The sequence below is a fragment of the Rhinolophus sinicus genome, chromosome 3 (assembly GCF_057876585.1).
Source record: "Rhinolophus sinicus isolate RSI-liver-muscle chromosome 3, RSI-T2T, whole genome shotgun sequence".
Lineage (NCBI taxonomy): Eukaryota > Metazoa > Chordata > Mammalia > Chiroptera > Rhinolophidae > Rhinolophus > Rhinolophus sinicus.
Genome location: NC_142503.1, coordinates 129,217,744 through 129,243,724, shown reverse-complemented (window position 1 = coordinate 129,243,724; position 25,981 = coordinate 129,217,744). Strand labels below are relative to the sequence as shown.

Below are 25,981 nucleotides of genomic sequence, written 5' to 3'. Positions count from 1 at the left end.
AGCTTCATTTGTTGTAAAACTTAAGCAGAGTCCTAGAACCCAGTAAGGAAGAAGAAAGAGTTGCAGTAATTATTTTGGATAGGATTGTATTTCATGAAGAGATCGAAAGCTCTGTGAGCTTTTAAAAATTTTTCATTGGATTCTGGAAGGACAAAAGTTAAGTACAGGCTAAATGAACGACCAGTATGTAGATTATAAAAAAGGTTCACAGCCCATAATAAATTCTACTTTAACTGGGCCCCCAAAGTTGTTCCTCTAAAAAATATCAATGTATGTCAGCTGGTTCAATCTTCAGTTCTGCTCAGCTCTGGCCTTTAATACTAATTGCTTTTTCCATGCCCCCTTTCATTGCTGAACGTAATTACTAGAGAAAGACAAGTAGACAAAGCAAAGGTTTGGGGTGAGCCAGACCCTTTTCTCTTCTGTGCATAGGTCATGTGGTCGATGAACAGAAGAAACCCTACTTCCTGTTTGAGGGAGTAGCATCAGAACCACGAACTACGCATGTATGTGCTGCCAGGCACTCAGAGACACCGAACTCTCAGAGACACCGAACTCTCAAATGACGGTAAAAGCTGAACAAAAACCCCAGAGCTCCATAAGAGCATCCCCTGCTGCAGAAGCCAAGCTGAAACACACACCTCAGATCCCAGACACGAAATGGCTCTGACTGTGGTTGCTTAATCTGTGGTCTGGATCAGAAGATTTAATTCTAAGTAAAACCTCCTTCTATGTCATTTGGAAACAGGTGTCCAGAGTAACTTTCCTCTAATATGTTCTCAGTCTGAAAGACGCTCACATCACCAGACTGGGTCTTGTTATCTGCAACTGTCATGAAAATCATTTCCTTAGCACTTTTTTTCTTAGGCGTTGTGTCAGAGTACCGTCAGAAAAGCAGAACCACCATGAGTGATGTAGAATAAGAGATTAATCATAAGGACTTGAACCCATGAAATTGTTGGAGCCAGTGGAGGAGTCTCTACAAAGCTATTGTCTTTGCATACGTATTGAGCCTGAATTTACTATAAGTCAGCTAGAGGGACAGTTATGAAGGAAAGTTGAATATGGACAAAAGCATGGACAAACTGTGCTTTGTAGGGAATTACTAGAACCCATGAGTACAACTGGAACCCAAAAACAAACTAAAAGTCGTCTGTCTCTCGTCTGTTTTAATCTCGTAAGTGATGGGTGACCTTCAGGAGAAGTGGGTGTCATTTGCTATCGTGCTACATGCACACTTGGCCCAAGACAAAGAGAAGCTGAAGGAAGAGATCGGGCTAGGTGGGGGGGGGATGGTGAGTCAACAGTCAAATGAGCCAGTAGATCAGGAGCCACATGTGACAGCAGCCACAGTGCCTGGAGCCCTGCACTAACCTGCAGAACTTAAAAACATGGCTGCTGCATCACTACTACCTTCAAAATCTTACACAAGTGTCTTTCATGCCAACCCTAACCCAGAACAATACAGGAAAGCAAATTCTGGGAAATATGTTTCCAGATGGGTAAGTTAGTACAGTACCAAGTTACCACAATATGCTCTAAAACCAAGCTAACCCTCTCCCACGAAAAGGACACAAAGTTCACTTATCCACTTTGGGTGATGCTATTTCCGCTTCTAGCCTAGTCACACTCTCCCATTAATATTCTGTAGCTTAGCTACTGTGACATAAAGAGATACTGTATAAGATTAACTTTTATTAGTGCATCTTATGTTACTACATGCAGGCAAACGGGAGAGAGAAGTTAAACATGCTTAATAACCACATAAATATATTCATATCAAAATGAATTTTTTTATAACTATTATAGTCCTTATTTCTGCAAAAGGTCACCTGATTGTAGCTGGTATTTATCACTATCTCTTTCTTTACTAATTCCATGATCTCTTTGCTCATAGTAAGCACCTCCACTCACTACTATTTGTGACTTTCTATAAAACAATCCTTTTTTAGGGTCAATGCTACGTGGAACACCATAGAGTTGAATAAAGAATTCTGCAAGTCCACCACTGTGTGTGTGGCAGAAGCACTGCAGGCATCAAAGGTAAATCCATATTCAGAGTATCTTTATAATTGGAAAGGCAAATCTTGCCAATACCCAGAAAAAATTGATACATGTGTTGATCAAAACATCATTAAGAATGAAGCCATACTTTTCATCAGAGGCAATAGATATTATTCCCTAAACACCCCACGCGTGTTGCCATGTCAATGCCTTTGCCCCTTGCTTTTGTCCTCTCTGCCTGTAATGTAATCCCCCAGATATCTGCATGCTGTACCTTTGAACTTCCTTTATGTCTTTACTCAAGTGTCATCACTTTGTGAAGCCTTTATCTAAACCTCTATTTTCCTTCCTTGAGAACCTGACTCTAGCATATTCCAAGTGTCAACAAAACAGTTCTTTCCTGAAGCAATGCCACCTGGTGTCCTGCGAAAATATTTTGTGACCCTTACACTGTCTTCTCTGCTGCCCTCCAGTGCTCATGGTTAATTGCAGCGAAGCCTCGTCGCATGGGAGTTACCCTCACTGAATCAGTCAGTAAACTTCCCACTGCAGTAATCACGCGGGAGAGGATGCAGGAGGACGGGTTGGGTTTTGATCTTTTGCCCGCCCAGGTATGAAAGTGATTGACTTCAAAATGGCAAACATTATACACATGGGCTGATTTGGGTTGTAGAGTGATAGGATGTCTTGGAAATAAAGCTTGGCATTTTGCACGAGGTGGGAGTGTTTTTGCTGTTTAGTGAAATTGTGTTTACTGCTCTGTCCTTTAATGTAGTATAGAAATATCTTAAGAAGTGTGAAAAGAGTCAATGATGGAAAAAAATGAACCATTGTAGTGTACACTGGTTGTTACATACACCATCCATGTTAGAATATACCATCCAATCTCCCAATATAACATTTAAATGCATGGATTTCCTATTAATAGTAAGAAACATGACAGACTATGGATACTTAAGATAATAAATGAAATATTTGATGTAAATTACAAAATACACCTCAGGAAAATATTGAGCTTTATCTTGTGGATAGTCTCCACCGCAATTTCAGATTATGTATCCCAGCCCCTCAGTATTTTACACATTGTCTGTATCTGGTTGAGTGCCTAAGATAGGGAAGTTATGGTACCGGATGATTTGCATGTGTCTTCTTATTTAATTTTTATTGGAATCCTTCAAGGTTGGTTTCATCTTCCTTTGTGGAGGCAGCGTAGCAAAGTGCTTGAGACCATAGCTGTGGGTTGGATTTCTTGATCTACCACTGATTAGTTGTGCAAATTACTTAATAATTTTTATGCTTCAGTTTCCTCATCCCTACAAAATAGGTGTTGATAGTATCTACCACCCAGGGTTATTATGAGAACTAAATGAGATGATAAATGCCAATGCTTAGCCCAGTGCTGAACAGAAAGACACTGGCTCCTTATAGAAAACGATATTGAATATAAGAGTTCATTACCTTACCTGACGTCACAGAGTAAGTGTCAGGGTGCAGCCTCCCCTCCATACCCTGCTTAGGGCAGAGCCTTTCCTCACCCCAAGAGTAACTCTTTATGTTGCATTGTCAGTATCGTGCTTCTCACTATTTAAAAATGTCTTATTTTTTTTAAATCCATTTATTTTTTTCCTCCTCTCACTGCACTGGAGGACTTTTCTATCCTCACGACTGCATCTTCTCTGCCTGAACAATGCCTAGCACACAGGAGGCACAATCAATATATATTGTTGAATGAAACTGCAAAAGATAAAGTTATTTCTAGAGTCCTTGCATTTCAAACACTAATATAAAAGATGAGGCTGGACTAGTCTTTGTGTTACTTATTTAGAATTGTCTACCCTGCAAGTCACTTGAGGTAAGATTTAATTTATGCAATATACCTAGTGGTCAATTGGCTTGGTCTCTATTTCAGGTACAGCGGGTGGCTGTAGCTTGTAGGATTCTGTCATACAAATTGGAGGAATTCTCCCTCTGCGGGAGGTATGCCTTCCTTGCTCTGGACACTGCTCCTCAGTAGGTGGGTGAATTGATCAGTGGATCAGCATTTTCATTAGAAACAAGCTTCACACCAAGTGGGTTTTCTGAACGGTGCAGTCATGCCCTTACTCTTCTGTCACTGAGTCATCTGACTGCTGTGATCTGGAGAAAACAGGGGCTTGACTTGGAGTAGCTTCTGTTGGTCTAACAGCTCATCCCAAATCTTAGCTCTTACACTTCTAAATTAGGAGACATTAATGAGGCGATTCAGGATTTTCTTTTTTAACTATAAGTCCATCTGTTTTCTTGGGAAAGAAATCTAGAAGTTAGCCACTGAGACACCATCCAACCCTGTTCCAGTTTTCAGAACATGATTTAAGTTTTCGTATGTGGAAAGCACTGTTCTCTACTATTAGCACCTACCCCATGCTGTTTCCTTTGTTTATTTCAGTTGTTCACTGGAAAGACGTACTGAAGTCAATTAATACCATCAATTTCCCAAAAGTTAGATTTATATCCTGAACAATCTTAATTACTGCTATCTTGCACTATTAAATTTTCCCTGGATATGTCTTATTCATCCAACTATAGTTTGAGCTCACAGGGAACAGAGAATATTACTTTAATAATTTTCAGAGATACTGGGCAAATTCTAGACCCAAAATCACTATTCAAACAAATCAAGTGTATATTGAATCAAACTAACATTATACCTCGACTGTGACACAGGCGAAATAGGCATAATTCTCATTTACTTCTAAACAACTTTATTGAGGTATAATTTACATTCCATAAAATTCATTCACTTTGAATTTACAGTTCAGTGAATTTTTTAGTAAAATAATTGAGTTATGAAACCATTACTAAATCCAGCTTTAACATATTTTTATCACCCCAAAAAGATCCTTCATGCCCCAATACAGTTAATCTTTATTTCTACCCCTGGCCCAAGGCAGCCACTTTATATCTTTATATATATGTATATATAAATATATGTATGTTCCTTTTCTGAACATGTCATGTAAATGGAATCATTTAATATGTGCTTTCTTGTGTCTGCCTTCTTTTCCTTAACAAATGTTTTTGAGATTCATGTATATTTTAGCATTTACTAGTGTTTAACTTCTTTTTATTGCTAAATAGTAGTCCATTGATGGATATACCCCCATTGTGTTTATCCATCCACCAGCTCGTGGACATTTGAGCTGTTCCCACTTTTTTTTGGCTATTAGGAAGAAAAATCACAAAGCAGACTGTAATTCTTCTTGGAACATACCTTCTCGAACTTTAAACCATTTACTCTGCATCACAAATGTGGGTGGCATGGCAGATTCCAAAAATGATAGACTCCATAGCCAGATGATATACTCCTAAGATGCAATTCTTACTCTACCAGATAATGGACCTTGAGTTAATCACTTAATCTCTTTAGGCTTTAGTTTTCTTGTTTTTAATTGCATAATTCTGTATAAGAATAATGTACACAAAGCAAAAGATTGTTTAGCACATAGTATGTATACATATTTACAATTAGGTGTGATTTGAAAGCTTAAAAAATTTGTTTTGCAAAATCCTAACCAAAGTGCTTTACCCATCACAGACTGCATCCCACCTGCAACTCTCTCTAAACTTAATAGCAGTTCACGATCAGGCAGCCCACTTCAGAAAGATTGTCATCCCTTTGTGTTGTGAACTTATGGGGAGATTTCCTTAATGTTTATAAAGTTGGCCTCAAGAAAGCAGCATTTGATCCTTCCTTTTGAACCACAGGTAACTGAATCTAGGGCAGAATTGATTGGTGTGTTTCTAGGACATTTGCATAGTTTGTCTCTCTGATTGGCTGGGCAACCAGGTGCAGAATCCTGTTTTCTGAAGCAGAATATTGTGCAGATCTAGGTTGCAGAACGTTATTCTGCTGAGGATACTCGGGGAGGATAAATGGAGAAGCGTCTTTTGCCAGCCTCGCTGTTAATCCTATGGCTTCATCTTGACAGTAAGTCCTTGGGTTGCTGAAGACATTCCGAACCATCTGGGGTGGTTGATGGAGAAGGAGGACGACGGGGAATGAGGACCCTCCAGGTTTTTTTGGGGAATGTGTGAAGAAAATGAAAACTGTAAAGAGACCAGTTTCTATGTTTGACACTGTCTTTCTCAACAGGAGTAAGCAGCGCATCGAATGTGGAGCAGAGTCCTCAGTTCCTACATATTCAGGAAGGAAAGAGCACCAACTTCACCTGCCGTTTCCCTTCCGGCTCTTTTTATGCTTTACACTGGTACAGATGGGAACCTGCAAAAAGCCCCCAGATCCTGTTTCTGTTGAGATCAAATGGGGATGAAAAGCAGGAAGGACGAGTTAAAGCCACTCTTGATACTAAGAATGGTTACAGTTTCTTGTACATCAAAGGGTCCCAGCCTGAAGACTCAGCCACATACCTCTGCGCCGTTGGCACAGTGCTCTTCAGGCACCTGCAGCCCATACGCAAACCCGTGGCTGGTGCTGATCTGGTAACTTTGTGGATGGAAAGCCATGTGTGGGGTGGAAAAGGCACATCCAATGAATTACAGTGTTTTCAATAATCATGGAGGAACTGCAAACAGAGATAAACAAGCATTCTAGTGACTTTTGTATATTAATGAGGTGACTTTTGGAAAGCCCTTATGTAACCTGAGGATGGGGGCTTGTTGCCAGAAGACAGTCATGTGATTGGAGGGTTGGAACGTTCAACCCACCCTCCCCCAAGGAACGGAAAGGGACTGGAGATTGAGTTTAATTGCCAATGGCCAATGATTTAATCAATCATGCCTATCTAACATACCCTCCATAAACCCACCAAAACGCTTTTGTTACCCCAAAACGAGCTCTGAGTGGTCCTATCCTGTTTAATGAGATACTGAGTTGCTTTTCAGAGAAAACAGACAAAAACCGCAAGTCATGCAGCTGAAGCATGGTCAGAGGAGAGAACCTTGACATCTAGCTGCACGCAGAACCAAAAACTGGCACACTACACCCCCGTCCCGCACCCACACAGACCCAAAGGACAAGGACAGAATTAGAACTTGAACAATGGAACCCTTTCAGAAGTCAAGGGTCCACTGTCCAGGAAGATCTGGTGTTGACACTTCTTTACCATAAATAGCCAAGTTATTCCAAGGTCCCCCTGTTCAAACTTGCCCCACCAGCATTTCCGCAAACCGGTTTCCCCTATCTCCTTAAAAACCCTTGGCCTGGTCCAACGAGCAAGAGAGACTTCAAGCACCTTTAGGTCTCCCATCTTCTTGGTTGGCACTTTATCGATCCATAAACCTTTCCTTACTCTAATCTCTGATGTTTTCAGTTTCAGCCTTTCAAATCGTGTGACACACTAAGTCTGGCTCAATAACACATTCAGAGAACATCCACGTTGGTGAACACGTGGAGGTTTGGGGAGTGTGAGGCCTGGAAAGGGCATGGAAGCTTCATACTTTTTCCCCATACTTTGAACTATGCATCTCTTCCATCTGGTTGTTCCTGAGTTATATCATTTTATAAGGAGCTGATAATCTTGTAAATAAAATGTTTCTCTGAGTTCTGTGAGCTGAACCACTCTAGCAAATTAATCAATCCTGAGGATGGGGTTCTGAGAACCTCTGATATATTTGGTTAGATGTACAGGTAACAACAAGGGGTTGGACTTGTATCTGAATTATTGGGGAGTTGAGGGGGTTATATTGTAAACTGAACCCTTAACCTATGGAATACATTACATGGCGATACTTCAAAGACATTAGAGTTCCTACAGTGGGTTGAATGGTGGGCCCCCAAAATGTATGTCCACCTTATTCCATGGAAGCTGTGAATGCAAATCTATTTGGACAAAGAGACTTTGCAAATGGAACTAAGTTAACGATATTAAGATAAAATCACCTTGGATTATGCAGGTGGGTCCTAAATCCAATGAGAAGTACCTTTTGAGAGACACACAGAAGAGAAGTTCATGTGAGGCCTTCTCAATGGAGGTAGAGACTGATTGGACTTATGTAGCCACAAGGCAAGGAAGATCTGGACACACCAGAAGCTGGAAGAGGCAAGGAAGGACTCTCCCCGGGGGGACTCAGAGGGAGTGTGGCCTGCTGATACTTTAAGTTCTGACTTCTGACCTCCAGCATTGTAAAAGAATAATGTTTTATTGTTTTCAGCCATCCAACTAGAGGTAATTTGTTATGGTAGACCCAGGAAATTACTGCAGTCTCCCAAAAGTAACATTTATAAATAGCTACAAACACCCCTTGTTACTTTACACTCATGGAAGGGTGCATTTAAATTGGGTTTGGAATATTTTAAGTTCAAACTCTCATATATTTTATGTGCAAACACACGTATTTTGAAATCATTCAAGTGTTTAAGTGTCCACTATTTACCAGGTATTACAGCAGTTTCTGGGAACATGGCGATAAGCAGTAGGCAAACATGAGTGCCACATGTCAGGGACATTGCTTGTGACACATCAGCAAACACAACAGACCAAACTCCTCGTTTTAATGGACGCTACAGTTTAGGGGAGCGCTGTTCGATAAAACTTTCTGAGGTAGTGGAAATGTCCCATACCTGCATGTCCAAAAGCCACTAGCCATATGTGGCTATTGAGCACTTGAAATGTGGCTAGTGTAACTGAGAAACTAAACTGAAAACTTCATTTAATTTTAAATAATTTAAATTTAAGTAGCCTCATGTGACTAATAGCTACATACAGGACAGCACAGTTCTGGAGCAGGATGCAGTTTGTATCCTTAAGGTTCATGTGGCCAAGTCAGACAATTAGAAGGTCATTATAATACAGGGCGGTAAGTGCTGTGATAAGAGATACTGCGTTTCTGTGGAACCAGAGAAAGCTATTCTACCCAAGTATTTGTTTTAAGGAAGCTTTCTTAGAGAAATCAGTATCTGATAGATTAGATTTCTTTTCAAATTATCTTGATTTTTTAAATTCCTGATATGTGGGAAAGTAACAGAGTGGGACAGTATATATTAGCTCTACATTGGATAACTTACAACTAGGGTAATCTGTCTGACAACAGGGAAATAGGGAACTTTTATCTTCCATTTTGACATCATGGGTGGCCTAACAATAAATTAGAAATATTTTCCACATTTTCCCCAATGCCTGTGACTTAATATGTTCCATTAGCACATGCACCAACACACACTACATGATTCTGGATGAAAGTGGAAATGACAAATTAAACTTTTTATTTCATTTTGATGCTCTAGGTTTAAATCAGACAACCCAGTTTAAAAAGACAAATGATCCCCCCAACAATATCGTTAAATTCTTTCCTTCTAAATGTTGACAAATATACGTACATCACTTCAATTAGAAAACACTTTATAAGGAATGGGTTGTAAAATCAGCTATGTTTCAGTCCAGTCACCAGGGGGCAGCATCTGCAAACATAGACCCTCCTCTGTAGGTAGGTGAGTAAAATAATTTGAAGTCTGATTGGTTGTCTCAAATTGCAGTCATCACTTTTTCTCTTTCTTTCCAAAAGACAGTGGTAGAACACATTTCTTTGGGTCTGGAAGAAGTTTGTAAAAAGGAACCCACTTAGTAGCAGTCAGATTTGGCAACTCTTTCTGAAGAGGAAGAAGAGGGAGATGCTAGCCACAGTACCAGTGTTCTTCTTATGGATGCACGTATCGCGTAAGTTTGATATTTCCCTGATGCTTCCAGAGAATTCAACATAGTAGAATATTATCTGCAGGCATCGGCAGGAATGAGGTTTTCTGATTGAGACGAAAATAATTTGGGAGAGAAAAATGAAAAAGAAGGAAGATAAAAGGGGTTGGGAAAGTAAACATGGAAAGGAGAGAAGTAGACAAGAATGAGAGAGACCATTTTAGTTCAGAGAATAGAGACCTATTCAGACATTTTCTGATGCCTCCCCCTTTTTTTTCCTGAACAGAAGTGAATGGACAACAGTTAGGGCAATTTCCTCAGTTCCTGCTCCTACAAGAAGGAGAGAACTTCACCACATACTGCAATTCCTCAACCACTCTACAAGTCCTACAGTGGTATAAGCAAAGCCCTGGGGGAAGTCCTGTTCTCTTGATGATGCTGGTCAAATCTGGACACGTGTTGGAGCAGGAAAGACTGAGAGCTCGGTTTGGAGAGACTAGAAAGGACAGCTCCCTGCACATCGTGGGGGCCCAGACTGCAGATGTAGGAACGTATTTCTGTGCAGGGGCACAGTGTTCTCGAAACACCTGCAGCCTGTCCCCAAAGCTTGCTGTGGGGCTGCAGGAGCAGCTCCTCCTTATCTCTCCTCAGAGCAGGAGTCAGAGAAAGCTGAAATCATAATGTCTATGAAGAAATTAAATTTTAGTGAAAAAAAAACTCCAGGCTCAGATGATTTCTTTGGAGAATTCTACCAAATATTTGAAGAATTAGCATGAATTCTACACAATTGCTTCCAGAAAACACAAAGATGAAAATAATTTCTAATTCATTTTATGAAGCTCATATTGCCCTGAAAAAAAAATCAAAGACCATAAAAAAAGAAAACTACAGGGAAATTTCCCTCCTAAATAGAGACACAAAATTTCTTAATAAAATATTTGCAGAAGGAATTCATCAATATATAAAAAGAATAATCAACAAACACAAATAGATTTTTTTTTCTCAGGGATGCAAGGCAGCTTAAATATGTGAAATCAATTGATGAAATCCACCATATTAACAGGCTAAAAAAGAAACAGCATATGATAATATTAATATATGCAGACAAAAAAATTGCAACACACAAAATGATTTTCAAATTAAGTTGCCACCACAAATAAATAAGAGATAAGACTTTTGTAAGAAGCAAAATAAGGGTATACACACATTAACACGGGAAAGAAAATATCTTGAGCATAAAGAGGAGGAGAAACTTTCTGAAAATAATTTATTTTAGTAATTAGAACAAAAGTTTAGAAAAATTGCATCATCCATGTAATAAGTAAATGGTGGCAGTAAAACATAAAGCAAAATTCTGAAAATGATGAAAAACTGAAATGAAAGAGAAGAATGAAATGAGCAGATGTCCCCTCACCCTTGTCCCCAAAGAAAAGAGAGTCTGTGAGATGGATCCTTTCAGGGACTTTGCTTCACCTTTGTGCTTACACCTTATGTCTCCCTGTTTGGCCCCAAAGCATGGCTGGTTAGTCAATGACGGGTAAGATTCCTCAAGGGAGGAACAACCTACGACAGGCACAGTCATGTAGGGGCCATCTGGAGAACTCACGGGGTTGATAGAGGTGGGTATAGACCCCCACCTTCCCCCGGCTAAGGAGAGATTCTGCCTCTGTGGCTATATTCCTTCCCACAACCTACTTGGGAAAAGATTCAATGATGTGATAACATCAGTTCTCCATCTAATCTTATCAGTAAATTTCAGCATAAAGTTTTTGTCCCTTGGGGAGGTACATACAACAATTACTAAGACATCCTGGGACTTTCTGTTCCAGCCGCCTACAGGCAAGGGTGATTGGTTTAAATCAGTTTCCAAGTATAATGCATGAAATTCACAGACCATGGAGAAAACAATGTTACTTCCTTGTGTGTACATCAATAAAAGCCACAAGGTGGCTCGATTTGGGGCTCTCAGTCCTTGAGGCTAAAGACCCTTGGCCCCACTCAAACTCTATTCTTGGCTACTGCCTTTGTTAACCCTGTGCCGCCCTTCTCGCTTCCCAAATCTCTTGTCGTGCAGGACACGACAAAGGGTAAAAAATATTTTCTTTTCAATAAATGGCATTTAATAATTTGTCATATGGAAAAAAATGTAGCTTGGCCTTTACATCACATGTCAATAGCAGTTCAGGTAGAGTAAAAATCTGAACTAAATAAAATAAAGAATATGAAGTGTGTAGAAGAAAACACAGAACTTGTTCATTACTTTCTGTTAGATGAATATTTCTTAAACAGAATACAAAAAAAAAATCAAAGCATCAAAATTGGACTACATTAAAATTGCCATGAAAATTAAGCTTTTTCAAGAGTTAAAAAGATAGCCAGTAAATAGAAGATATTTGGAACTAATATTGTCAAAGGGCTCAATTTAATTAAAACAAAAAGATCTTCAGATCAAGAAGACAAGCAAACTGAGAGAAAAGGCAAAAGTCTTAAGCAGGTAGTTTACAAAAGAAGATATTCAAATGGCCAATGAACATGACATTTCTATGAAGTACAAAAGCAGCCATAACTAATCTATGTGTTGGAAGTCAGAACAGTGCTACCTGTGGAACAGAATCATAAAGACCATGAAGGGAGCTCGGAACTGTTGGTGATGTCCTGTTTCTTGATCTAGGTACTGGTTATCAGGCTGTCAATTTTCTGGAAATTTATCAAGCTGTATACTTATATTTATGCTTCCTTTTATGTACATTAGACTCCAATAAAAAGTTTTAAATGATTCCATGGCCTCCTATTAATTATAATATGTCAAATGAAACTAAAATTTCAGGTGTTTTGATTCTAGTTTTTCTGTTTTGTGCATGAAATGTTTGACATAGAACATGTTTGTTAAAACAGACATGCCTCAGACATGTGTAATTTCTGGGCCTCTTTTAAAATGCCATAGATGAGAGATGTCTTTTTCTTCTGTCGGGGATACAAATGTAGGACTTTGGATCCTTGCTATGTAGTATCAAGAAGCCTAGCTATTGACATTTTGAATGTTTAGAAAAGGTAGAAAAGTCTATTGATAGAAAAGGATGATGAATTGCTTAGGACACTTACATCTTTATTAACTATATAAAGATGTAATAATTCATCGAAATAGTTTCTATTCATGGCAAACAACCCTCAGCCATTGTAGGTGACTTCATTGGAGCTGTAGCTCCTTCTGGTCCTCTGAGCTCCGAAAGGGGAACAAGAACCCATTTGAAGAGCAGCCCCCACATCACAGGGGATGAGATGAGAGTGAGCGCATCAGCACTGATGATACCTCGCACCAGAGTCCATGGTGACTCCAGCCCGCAAAAGTCTGGGGAAGGCATGTATTTTATCTAAGAACATTGCCAACTAAAAGAACATCAGGATTCTGAAGGTGGGAATGAAGAAGTAAATGCACTATTTGGGGGTGATGAGCAGTACCTGTCGTAGCGTAAACATTAAAGGTTCCCACTGGCTGTGACATAGTATGTGGTCAATAAGATTTGTTAGCCACCATCTTTGCCATAACGAACATTACCCCAGAATCTAGTGCACGGTGCCCATGTGCTGTGATAGTGGGTGTTAAGCCATACTTAGGCCAGGAGCAGAATCTTATCTTAGAGCCACCTTGTCTTGATCCTGTCTTGCTTTATGTCCTAGGGGCCTGTGATCAGTGGCCTGTGTGGTCTGGACGGTGACCTGGGGCCAGGGTGTGGAGCTGGAGGACTTGGTCTTGCCCTGAAACCCTTTGTCATTTAAGGAAGAACAGTCTGATTTACCTATAAAAGTCCATAACCCTCTTTGCTCAGGGAGGTTATGATCTTTTCCCTCTGCTCTAGCCTGACCTCCCGCAGCTCAAACTCACCAAACAAATTCTAATAGACCAATCTTGGCCTATCGCGACTCATTCCTCCGTCCAGGCCTAACAGTGGGTTTGGGGTTCATCTAGCCTTTGGATTAGGCAGGTTGATGAAATGGAAGAGAGCGAGGAATGTGCTGATTGATGGCATTTCTAAAACGTCTTTGGAAGGATCATCTTTAGGTGCCACATCAGATAAGAAAGCAAGAGAAGAGAAGAGAGGAATGATGCTAAGAAAGAAAGCACAGGGGTCAGATACTTAAATTCTCAATAGTCAGAGAAGCAAGAAAGAAGATTCCCAGCCGATCTAAATAAACAGTGCACAGTCTTCCAGCACATTACAGCCTCCATTGAGGAGACCCAGGTGACTATTTATAAGCAATGAGTGCAGTGATCCCAGGACTTGAGGAATGCTGCTCCAGGTGTGCCCTCTGCACCTGGGCTTTGGATGTGAGGGAGCAATACACTTTTCCAGAGCTTGTCAACATCAGAAATGTCCAAATCTGTAAAGAATTTTGATAAGAATTTATTTTAACAAAACTGGAATTTTGATAAGAATTTATTTTAGCAAAACAAAAAATGAACCAGGTTGGAGCTCAAGAAATGCAGCTTCACAAATCGAAACTTTTCAAGTGTGTTTTTCCAGGACCTATCAGCTTCAAGTCAAGTAGTTGTTTCCATCTAGTTGGGGAAGACACAGCTCACAGTGGCCCATGCGGGGATCGAACTGACAGCCGTGTTGTTAAGAGCACTGTGCTCTAATCAACTGAGCTAACCGGCCGCCTCTACAAATCAAAACTTTTCAAGTACACTTAATACTTGTTTGAAAGAAAGGGTCATTAAATTAATAAACAGTATGTACAGAATAACAGCACAGGAAACAAATGTCTACTCAACACTCACTGCATGGTGTAAGTTCAGGAGACTGGCTATTACTGTTTTTGCTAAATTACTGGCTATTTATTTTAGCAAAAATGCCTGGAAGGAAGACCTCAATAGACTGAGATAACTGCTTCAAGAAATGGCAGTTCGCAGCTTCTTTTATGCATTTGGCATTGAGGAAGATTACAAGAAGGTGGGAAAAAGGAAGGAGAGGATTGGATTACAGGAAAGTTAACAAGATGATGTGCTCTCCTGAGGGTGGTTATTCTTATTTCAAATGTGTATTAACCTAGATGTACAAGAGCAATGGACAGGGCTTGCTGAAGGCAAAGATGTCTTTCACTGAAGAAGTTATGTGTCCAGGGCATTACCACCCACCACGACCTGCACAGTTAGGAATTTAGGATCAGATCACACTGTGAGGGTCCTTTCCACAGAACCCTTTTTACATCCACAAGCTTCTATCTATAAATAGAAGCACATGGAGACTTTTTCATGTAACATAACATTGTAATGTAATGTAATACAGTGTAAGGTAGTGTAAGATAACTGAATTCATCTGGATAGCCACAACTTACTGATTTATGACACCTGCTGAGAGACTTGAGCACTAACTAATTTTACTGTGGCCATGCTCCTCTGTACTAAGACCTTTGGAAGCACATTCATTCCTACCTGTGAGTTTCCTTCTAGAGAGGAATGACTCACCAAGGAATTTGACTCTTATTTTCTAAACTGACCTAACTGCCTCTGATCTTCCCAAGGAAATATTTCGACTTTGGTCTCTAAATCTCCATCCTATTCTAAACAAACATTCAATGGCCTCTGTGAAAATTCCTTCCACATGCCTTAAACTGGTACCTGACTGTTTGGAATACAGTTTCTTCCTCTTGTGGTTGCTACTTAATCTCCATCATCTTCAACAGGTCACCTCAGATTTAGAGATAGGGACATCATTCTCTTCACACTCCGCCCAAAAGAACGCAGACTATCTATTGTCTTTGCACCTTTGAGGCCCATGCCTTTTAACCCAATTTTTTCCTACCCCTTTTGTCACTATCGTCTCTATATAACACCAAATACTCTCCCTTATATATTGAAGAGTTTCACACAACTCTTAAATATACAGGACTTAAATGTCCACATGGACAATTGAGACAGAAGCCTGAACTCATGAATTTTAAAGACTGTTAATTAGAATCCACTTTACACATTAACACCCATGGCCACATCTCAGAAGATCTGACAATAATTCTCCAGTTAGATGTTGCTGTACGCCTGAAATCTTACATCCTGTTTAAAAACTCTCATCCTTAAAGTCCCACACAGTTACTTCTGCTGCACTTGTTCTTTGACTATATATGACCATTGAGCCTCTTTGCCCCTTTATTGTCATCTTATAGCTCATAGGCTTTCTGTCTTTTATTTTTATCTGTAACACTTAAACTCCATGGCCCATTATTTCAGTCAGTCTCTAATCATTAACCTCATTGTTCTGGCCCCAATTCTGTGTCATATCAGTGATCTTATTAATTCCCAATCACTATATATCTTATTATAATATATACCTTGTCTAATAAGCACAGTTCCAGATAATCAGACTGGTGTCCCTGAAAGTTGTTGTTATTTTTAACACTAACTAGAACAACAGTGTTGCTAACTAAAAGTGTATTCTTTTTCTCTATAGTTATTTGCCATTGTCATTTCCTACAGTGACTATTTCAAAATTTCTCACACTTCTCAGAATTTCTACACAGAATCTCCTCCATTCATTCTCCTGGGAAAAACTTAATTTCTCTTATTTATGATAACAGAACAAAAAAGAATTCATTACAAATTAATAGATGTTGCAACTTTCAGCCTTCACATCCTGAATAGTTATCGAAATCTAAACCAATTCTTTCCTTTTTCATTCCAATAAAGTTGGAAATAACTGTTCCTTCTCCTACCAAACTTGGTCCTTCTACCTGTGGTCCATTTTCCAATCCTACCCGTCTCCTCAGAACTTTGACTCACTGCTTATCTATCCTTCCCAAAGCATGTAAATATATCCCAGTCTGTAAAAACCCCACTATTTTCACTTCAGCATCATTGTCTAGTTAACACCGAGTCTCTTTCCTCCCCTTCAGGTTTCACCCTCTGGAAAGAGCTTACTATATCCAAATTTTCTTCTTCCTTGTCTCATCTTCATGTCTTATCCTACTTTTTCTGCTAAAAAGACCCAAATCATGATCTTTCTGATCTTAAAAATCAATGTTTTTAGTTATCATCTTCCTGGATATTTCTTCAGCATTTGCTCTGTTGGACAAGCCTTTCTTCTTAAATCTCCTTTCTCTTCTCTTTCAAACCCGAGTCATTTCTGATTTGCCAATTAACTCTCTGGACTACCTTTGAAGTTTCTTTGATTTCTTCTTTACTGCCTTACCTCCAGTGTTTGGGTTCCCTAGGGATTTTTTTAATTCTCTTCTGAGTTTTACCCTGAGTGTTTGTTTGTTTCAGGTAATTACATTTACTCTTAAAGAGTAGTACAATATCATAGATTACCTTTCTGTTAAGTGAGGATAATATCTACTCGACAGGGAAATAGTGTTAAATTACCAGTGGTTAATAATGTGAATTCTTGAATCACACTAATGGGACAAGTTCCAGTTGTCACTTACTGTGATCTTGGATAAATTACATCTTTAATCCTATGCTCAGTTTCCTCATTTATAAAATGATGACGCTAATATTATTTATTTCATAGGTCATATAAAGCTATTTAATTAATAAAATCAAAATATTCTGTGAGGAAGTAGACACCTGAAAACACTCTTACAGATTATAATGCTAAGAAATTCCAGCCTAGATTGGAGCAGGAAGGGGATGGGGCACAAAAAATCTTAAAACTCTACTTGTTTCTATATTTGACCGCCAGAGGGCGATGTTGCATAAACTGGAAATGTCTTGGTTAATAAAAGTTTACCTCCCTCCTATGAGCGTCTTTACCTCAGAGCTCACTGAGGTGCACATTCTGAGCAGACTCAACACCAGGAGCAGTCATTGTCAAGGAAGCACCTTTTACTAACAGCCTCTAGAACTTGCCTAAAAAGGATCTCTTGAATCTCAGATTTTCCCATTTAAAAGGACTCAGCATACTTGGTCACATTCCTTCCTGCTCCTCAGGGGAGATCGTCCAGAATACAGCTCAGCTCTCTCACTGTCTAGGCATGTTCTCAGCGATGTTTCTGCTGCTTGGAATGCTCTTCACAGTGAGTAAGTAATACTGTATTCCTTGCTTCTGCCTCCATGGAAGGATATGGCTTTGACTAGAATCTGACCAGAGACACAGTCTCATTAGAGGTAGGTCTGTCCTAGTTTCACTAACTCCGCATTGATGTTGCAGGAGGAACCAGAGCCCAGTCAGTGAGCCAGCCTGATGGTCACATCACTGTCTCTGAAAGAACCTCTCTGGAGCTGAGGTGCAACTATACCTATGGTGCATCTGTTTCTCTCTTCTGGTACGTCCAATACCCCAGTCAAAACCTCCAGCTTCTTCTCAAGTACTTTGCAGGGAATACCCTGGTTAACGGCATCAAAGATTTCCAGGCTGAATTCAAGAAAAGTGAAAGCACGTTCCACCTGAAGAAATCATCAGCCCATTGGAGCGACTCGGGCGTCTACTTCTGTGCTGTGAGTGACACAGTGCCTGAGACTGCAGGGGGAGCTGAACACAAACCTCCTGAGACACTGGAGTTTTCAGAGACTCAAGGACACAGCCTGACCTGTTTATAGCAAGGTCTCTCACTTGATGAAAATGAGCAGGGTGAGGCGCAGAGCTCTAGGTATTGCTTGGCTCCTGAGAAAAAACAGGAACTTTAACATGTTCCTTCTTTTACTAATGGGTCATGTTAGACAAGATCCAGAACAGACAGACCTGTAACCGTATTCTCCTTCCCCTTGGAGGTACTGTGGGCTAGAGGGTCAGGATTCGAATTTATTGTGCCCAGTACTGAACTTCTGATCTTTCACCTTCTGAACTCACCTCCAACATGCTCCTCCCACTACTTTTTACTTTTCAATTGATGGCAACTTCATTCTTTCAGTATCTCTAGTAATAACGTCAGAGATGTCTTTGACTCTTAGTTTTCTGCTTACATCTAATCCATTAAGAAAATCAGTCAGCCCTATCTTTATAAATTAAGCCATAATCTGACCACGTCTGCCATCTCCACTGCTATCTCTTTGGTCACGCCATCCTCATCTCTGAAATGAATTATTCTGAGAGAATTCTAATGGTTGCCCTGCTTGTTCTCCTATAGTCCCTTCCTAACGCACCAGTGTCTTCCTCAGTTTGGGCAGCTATGACAACTACCATTGACTGGGTGGCTTATAAAAAACAGAAATTTATTTCTCACAATTCTGGATGTTAAAAGTATGAGATCAGATGCCGGCACGGTTGGGTTCTTGTGAGAGCCTGCTTTCAGGCTGCAGACTGCCACTTTCTCATTGTATCTTCATGTGACAGAGGGCAGGAGAAAAAAAAAAAAAAAAAGTTCTGTTGGGAGTTATAAAAAAGCATTAATCCCATTCATGTGAGCTCCACTCTCACGAACCCATCTAATCCTAATTATCTCCCAAAAGCCTCATTTCCTAATACCATCCCATAGAGGGGTGGGGTTTCAACGTATGAATTTGGAGGGGAGGGCTCAAACGTTCACTCTATAACAGCAGCCAATGAGATCCTTTAAACATAGGTCGCATTATGTCACTGCCCTACTCAAATCCTTGCAATAGATTCCCATTTCTCTCATAATGGAAGTCAAAGTCTTTACACTGGCCTGCAAGAGTCTACGTGATATATCTGCCATTATATTTTTAAAGTACTCATAGAAAAAAAACAACAGTCAACTCTGAATTCTCTCATAGTGAAAGTTTGCTACAGAAATTATAGCTAAAATAAAGATAATCTCAAATGAAGGAAAATGGAGAGAATTCATTGTAAGCAGACTTACTCCAAAATAAATCCTGAAGAAAGTTCTTCAGCTGAAGGAAAATGATACTAGACGAAAATTAGGAATTTCAAGATGAAAACATCAACAAATGCTCTTATATATTGTAAAATACAAGAAACAAGTTTTCTCGTCTTACTTAAAAGATGTACAATTATTGAAATCAATCAGTATGACATTGCCTGGTGGAGTCTTCAACTGTGAAGATGAAAGACACCTCCAACTATAACGTAAAGTAGGGAGCCTAAAATAACCTATACAATTGTACGATTTCTTCTTTTGCTTCAAACACTGAAATAATAACTCTAAATAGACTGTGAATGTTAAGGTAATAGTCATACTGCAATCATTAAAAGGCCCCTAGAAACTAAAGACAAAAAGAAATGGTCAAGTAGCAAATAGACAAATTATAATAGAATATTGGTGAACAAAAACAGAGCACACAAAGAAAAAAAGACTAATAAAATGATAGACCAAAATATAACTATGTCAATATTACATCAATTATAAATGGTCTAAACAAACAAATTTAAAGACGGAGATTATTCGTATGATTTTTTATTTTTGAAAACTTGTCTGTATACTGTCTCCATGAAATCCAATTTAAATATAATGACATAGATTAAAAATAAAAGTATGGAAAATGATATCCATGCAAACACTAATATTGAAGAGTTTTATTAATGTCAGACCAGAAATTGAGAGGGAGATTATATAATTACAAAAGTGTCAATTTACCAAGAAGACATAACCATGTGAGTGTGCATGCATCTAGCAACAGAACTTCAAACTACTTGAAGTTAACTGTTAGAACTGAAATTTAAAAAATAGAAAAATCTACAATTACACTTGGAGACCTCAACGTTTCGTGCTCAACAAATAATAGAATAAGTAATCAGACATCAAGAAGAATATAGCAGATTTGTACAACACTATGAACCATTTTGATCTTATTGATATTTATAGAACACTCCACTAAACGACAACAGAAAAGACATAAAGCAATGCTTAGAACGACGTTTATAACAGTAAATATTTACATTAGAAAAAGCAAAAAGTCTCAAATCAGTAAACTCATCTACTCCTTGGGTGTGTCCCAGGTGATGACAACCTACATAAAAAAGAAAATATTAACCATCCAGGAAACACTGGTCTATGAGGCAAATGAGTATTTTCTGCTGTTGTTGTACCAGGTCCCCAGCTGCAAAACGTTGTGCTCTTTACAACTTATGTTGCTTTCCTGGGCTCAAAGATTCAATTGAGAGCAGTGCTATTCATATCATATGCCACAATTCTGGAGCAGGTTATGAGCCTTATGTCATAATAATGAACTTAGAAATAGTACAGGAAAACTTTATTTCTTCATTAAAAAAAATTATCAGTTATAAGGATGATCTGCCACAAAATGAATGCTATTGTACACATAATGAATAACACTAGGACATTGTAGGGTTCCTTACAAGACATGTACATATTTTCTCACAAGGTGGGACATCACTAATAGTTAAATGGAACAATGCCACTGGGCTTTCCCTCAGCCTTAGAAGGGACGACCACAAGAAAGTCAACCGTGACTCAGGCTAGGCCATCCATTAGCCAGACTAGCATCCCAGGAGCCAATGAGTACAGAATGCAGTGGATGAGAAGAATGTAGCCCTTCTCCATTGCAATGCGTCACCTTTCTCCTTACTTTTCGCTGACTTCATCTCATTGTAACATCTGAATACAAACCACATGCTGATATCTCATTTATCTGTCAGAAGCATTACAGAATATGATAGAACAAAAACACCCAGGCTTTCTGTATTCTATTTGATCTATGAGAGTGTAAAAATCAATTTTTTTCCTGTGGATGGCTATAGAGGGAGTAGATTGGAATTCTCTGTTCAGTTTTTCTGTAAACCTGACACTGCTCTAAATTTAAGTCTATTAACTTTTAAAAAATTAATTTTCATATAGGAACTAAAAAGAAAAAAGAAAATTCAATTTTATGAGCTCCATCTCATAGAAAATAATTACTATGAGCAGCTCAATCATTTCCTACTTTCTGGCTTTGCCGGCTCTCTTCAATTTTCTTGTCTTGATGCTTCCCAATGCAGCATGTATCATACAAGATTGTTTGCATATATTATGCAATTTAATTATAATCATAATATGGAAATTAGGTTAATCCATGCTAAGTAAAGCTATGTAATAAATAAGTCATGGAAGAGAGTAGGTTTATGCATTGGATAAACATACGTGCAACTCTTAACTCTGACATCAACTGAGTTACAGTAAAAAAGTTTATCAATATTTTAACCTCAGTTTTATCATCTGTATATTGGCATATTAATACCAATAATCATTCAGAAGTCATTGTAATGATTAAATAAGAAAATATCTTTTAAGAGTTTAACTCAGATTCAACACAGTATAAACACTTAATGAATTCATATAGGTAAAGAAATAGAGGCCTACAAAACAGATGGTTTTGTCCATGATCAACACATCTAGTACATTATGGAGAGTAAACTGAGTTCTGAATATTCCTGGTTATAATTTTAAGCCAGGTATTTTCAATTTATAGTATGACGGGTGTATTCTCTTGTATACATGTATCAGGAGTAAGAGATGGACAGGGTAGAAGAAGAGTAGAGGGAAAGACAGAAAGCAGAGAGAAGTATTTTGAAACAACAGAACACATATCTGTTCAGATCTCCAATGACACAGATAGATCACCTCCCTGTTGCCTGTTGAATACTGGGCTTCAGACTCGATCAGGAGAACCTGGCACAACATTCTCTAACTTTCATTGATTTACTGCCCTAGATCTGGTCCACATCTCTCTACAGGGTTATAAGTGTTTTGTTCTTTACAGCTACTTCTTTTACTGATGAAATGGAAAATCTTTTCTCTTCTGTCCTGACACAGCCCTGATTATTCACTGGGATCACAACATCTTTTCTTCTATTCCTATACCAACTATATGCAAAGTTTTCTCTTTATTCTCAAGACTGTATGTAAGCCAGTTGGTAAGAGAGGAATGAAGCTAGGTAGATTTTTTCCATTATTCAATGGGTGAGACTCTATGTGAAGGGGGACACTGGAAGCTTTCGTGCCCAAATCTCGTGTGTTGTGTGAGCTTCAGTTCATTAAAACCTCAGCCTATACCAGCTTCTTGAGACTTTTATCTCTCCCACTGTCACCTTCAATAGCAGCAGGCTCTTTCCTGGGAGATCTTAACATGGGAATTAAAAATATGGGAATGGGATTGATGATGGTGAAGAGTGTTTGGATTTTTCTGGAAAAGGACCCAGCTGGGCCCTTTCCTGTGTGCCTGTTGCGGAGGACAGGGAAGCATAGTGATAAGTTTCAAGAAATCATCTAAATAGGTGGATGGACGCACAATCGAGTTTATATATGCAGTCTCAGTGTAAACTCAGGACATAAACCATGCAATAAGTAATTTAACCCCATTCTACTGAATAGAAATCGACTATGTGAATGGGTTAAATAAATGGTTTGAAATGGCCTCGCTGGTGAATGGCAATGATACAGCTTTAATTTAAGTACGTCTGACTCCAACATCAAATCATGTAGGCAGAATTTTATTCCTCCAACAAATCACTTTGTGTTAAATTGTTTTTATATTGAATACTCTATCTTTTCTGATGAGTCCTAAGCTACCTTGCAGAGCTTTGTGGCTCTGAGAAGAGGCTCACACAGGCAGAACTGGCACTTAAAACTTCGTTTCTCTCCACCAACCCTCATCAGCACTGGTGTGTAGCCAGGGAAGGAGTCAGAGTGAAGAAGCATTATTGAAAGGAAATCACTTTTCTATCTCTCCACAGGAGGGTAGTATTTCAAAAGGCAGAATCCTTTCCCAAGTCAAAGCAGAGCTAGAGGTTGGAGGGAGGGGAGTAGAGAGTGAATGATTCCATTGGCTGCCACACAGAGGCCTCTGCCTTTTACTAGATCAGCGTGGGTGGCGAGTGTTACTCTAGCCCAGATGAGCCATTTTCAGGAGGAGATGAGTCTAGAGTAGCTGAGGTCAGTGTCCAGGGCTGCCTTGTGACAGGAAGAAAAGATGTGCCTGAAATTCTTGGTGTTGATCTTTTGGATTCAACTGGCATGTGAGTTTGAGAAGTCCCCAATTAAATTAAGAGGAAATCCTAGGGGATGGAAAACACTTGAGGACAGTTTATTTTATGGCAGAGTGAGAGCAAGAATTAAAGAAGGAAGGACGAAAGGGGGAGAATGAGGGAGAAGGGAGGAAGGAGGGAGGAAAAAACATTTCAGGTTGGGAAAAAGTCCCTAATTCCCTTCCCAGTGTCTTCTGCTTTGTTTCTGAACAGGGCAGAGCAGCCAGCAGCTGGAGCAGAGGCCTCGGTTTCTAAGCACCCAGGAGGGAGAAAGTGTCACTGTGTACTGCAACTCCTCAAGCACTTTCACCACCTTTCAATGGTACAGACAGGAGCCTGGGAAAGGTCCTGTCCTCTTAATGACATTGGCTAAGGGTGGAGAGAAGAATATACAGACCAGACTAACGGCACGGTTTGGTGAAGCAAGAAAGGACAGGTCCCTGCTCATCACTGCAGCCCAGCCTGGGGATGTGGGCACCTACCTCTGTGCGGGGACACAGTGCTTTGGGGGCACCTGCTGCCTGCACACAAAGCCTCTGCTGCAGGCCCCAGTCACACTGCTGTGGCATTCCTCCAGCTCCTGCTCACACACCTCTTGTCATAAACAATGATTACGACCTCACCCCCTCACAGAACCGCTTCTGCTGCCTTTCCAGAACATGTCCCACAAGCACTGGAGAACAAGATTCCTCTGCTATAACACAAACTTCTGGAAATGCAGCTCTCTGTTTTAATTGAAAATTATGGGTCTATAGCTCCCCAGGGAAAGCACTGGGGGGAAGAAGAGAGTCCACATGGAGGGACAAATGGAAGAAATCAGACTGAGGGTATCATAGTTCTCATTGGTTATTCTGTTTTCCTAAAGACCATAGCTAGGAATGGTTAGTACAAGAGTACATCCATAAATCAGTTTGCAGCTTTATTCTAGTACTCTTCAGTTGATGAAACTGCTACATCCCCAGTTCATTAAACTGAAGTAAATGGCAAAGGTATAGTAAAAAACAATTAGAGATACAGAGAACAAACTGTTGGTTGCCTCAGGGGTGTGAGTTGGGGGAATGGGAGAGAAAGGTGAAGGGAAATAAGTGGTATAAACTTCCAGTTATAAATTAAGTAAGTCATGAGGATGTAATGTACGGGACAGGGAATATAGTGAATAATATCATAATAAATTTGTATGGTGACAGATGGTTATTAGACATATGGTGGTAATCACATCATAAGGTATACAAATGTCGAATCACTGCATTGTACAACTGATACACTATCATATGTCAACTATACTTTAATAAAAGTTTAAAAATAATTAGAAGAAAGCGACTTCTTCTTTTTGACAGAAAAATGACCAATGTACACCCCAGTAACAATGCAATTGTGATTCTAAAGCAATATCTCAACTTGGTGTTTCTGATGGGTCTTAAACATTAACTACAGTAACTTTTATTTGCAGCGAATAGAGGCATTATTCATTAGGAATTTGTACCAACTGCACAAACAGTTAACCAAGTTTGCTATTTGGAAGTGCTGAAAAGGCTGCGTGAAAAAGTTAGACGATCTTAACTTTTCACCAACAATTCATGGCTCTTGCATCACGACAGTGCACCAGCTCACACGGCACTGTCTGTGAGGGAGTTTTTAGCCAGTAAATAAATAACTATATTGGAACACCCTCCCTACTCACCTGGGCCCCCAGTGTCTCCTTTATTTACCCAAACATAAAGGAAATATTGAAAGGAAGACATTTTGATGACATTCAGGACATCAAAGATAATACAATGACAACTCTGATGGCTTTTCCTGAAAGACTTCTAAAATTGCTTTCAAGGGTGGACTAGGCGCTGGCATCGGTGCATAGCTTTCCAAGGGGAGTGCTTCAAAGGTGATCATAGTGATATTCAGCATTAAGGTATGTAGCACTTTTTATAGGATGAGTTCACGAACTTAATTGTCAGATCTTGTATGTTCCACTTCTTAGTATACCAGATAATTCACCTTGAGTTAATTCATCTCTTTGATCTTTTGTTTTCGGTTGTAAAGTGCATGAATTTGTATAAGAATAACATACACATACCAAAAGATTGTTTAGAACATAATATGTGTGCACATTTATAATTTGGGGTGATTTGAAAGTTTAAAACATTTCTTTTGCAAATTCTTTTGCAAAATTTGGTTAAAAGATTCCTAACCAAAGTGCTTTTCCCATCACAGACTGCATCCCACCTGCAACTCTCTCTAAACTTAAAAGCAGTTCACGATCAGGCAGCTCACTACAGAAAGATTGTCATCCCTTTGTGTTGTGAACTTATGGGGGGATTTCCTCAATGTTGATGAAGTTGGCCTCAAGAAAGCAGCATTTCATCTTTCCTTTTGAACCACAGGTAACTGAATCTAGGGCAGAATTGATTGGTGTGTTTCTAGGACATTTGCATAGTTTGTCTCTCTGATTGGCTGGGCAACCAGGTGCAGAATCCTGTT

The 25,981-nt window shown here is 39.4% G+C and overlaps 1 protein-coding gene across 1 annotated transcript in view; it reads right to left on the bottom strand.

The window, feature by feature from the left end:
• Positions 1 to 4,749: 4,749 nt before the first annotated feature.
• LOC148758628 (uncharacterized) overlaps positions 4,750 to 25,981 on the bottom strand; it is a 438,105-nt gene continuing 416,873 nt past the window's right edge. The window contains exon 5 of the mRNA XM_088797072.1: positions 4,750 to 6,566. The gene's annotated coding sequence lies outside the window, so the exon portion shown is untranslated. The remainder of the gene's footprint in view (positions 6,567 to 25,981) is intronic.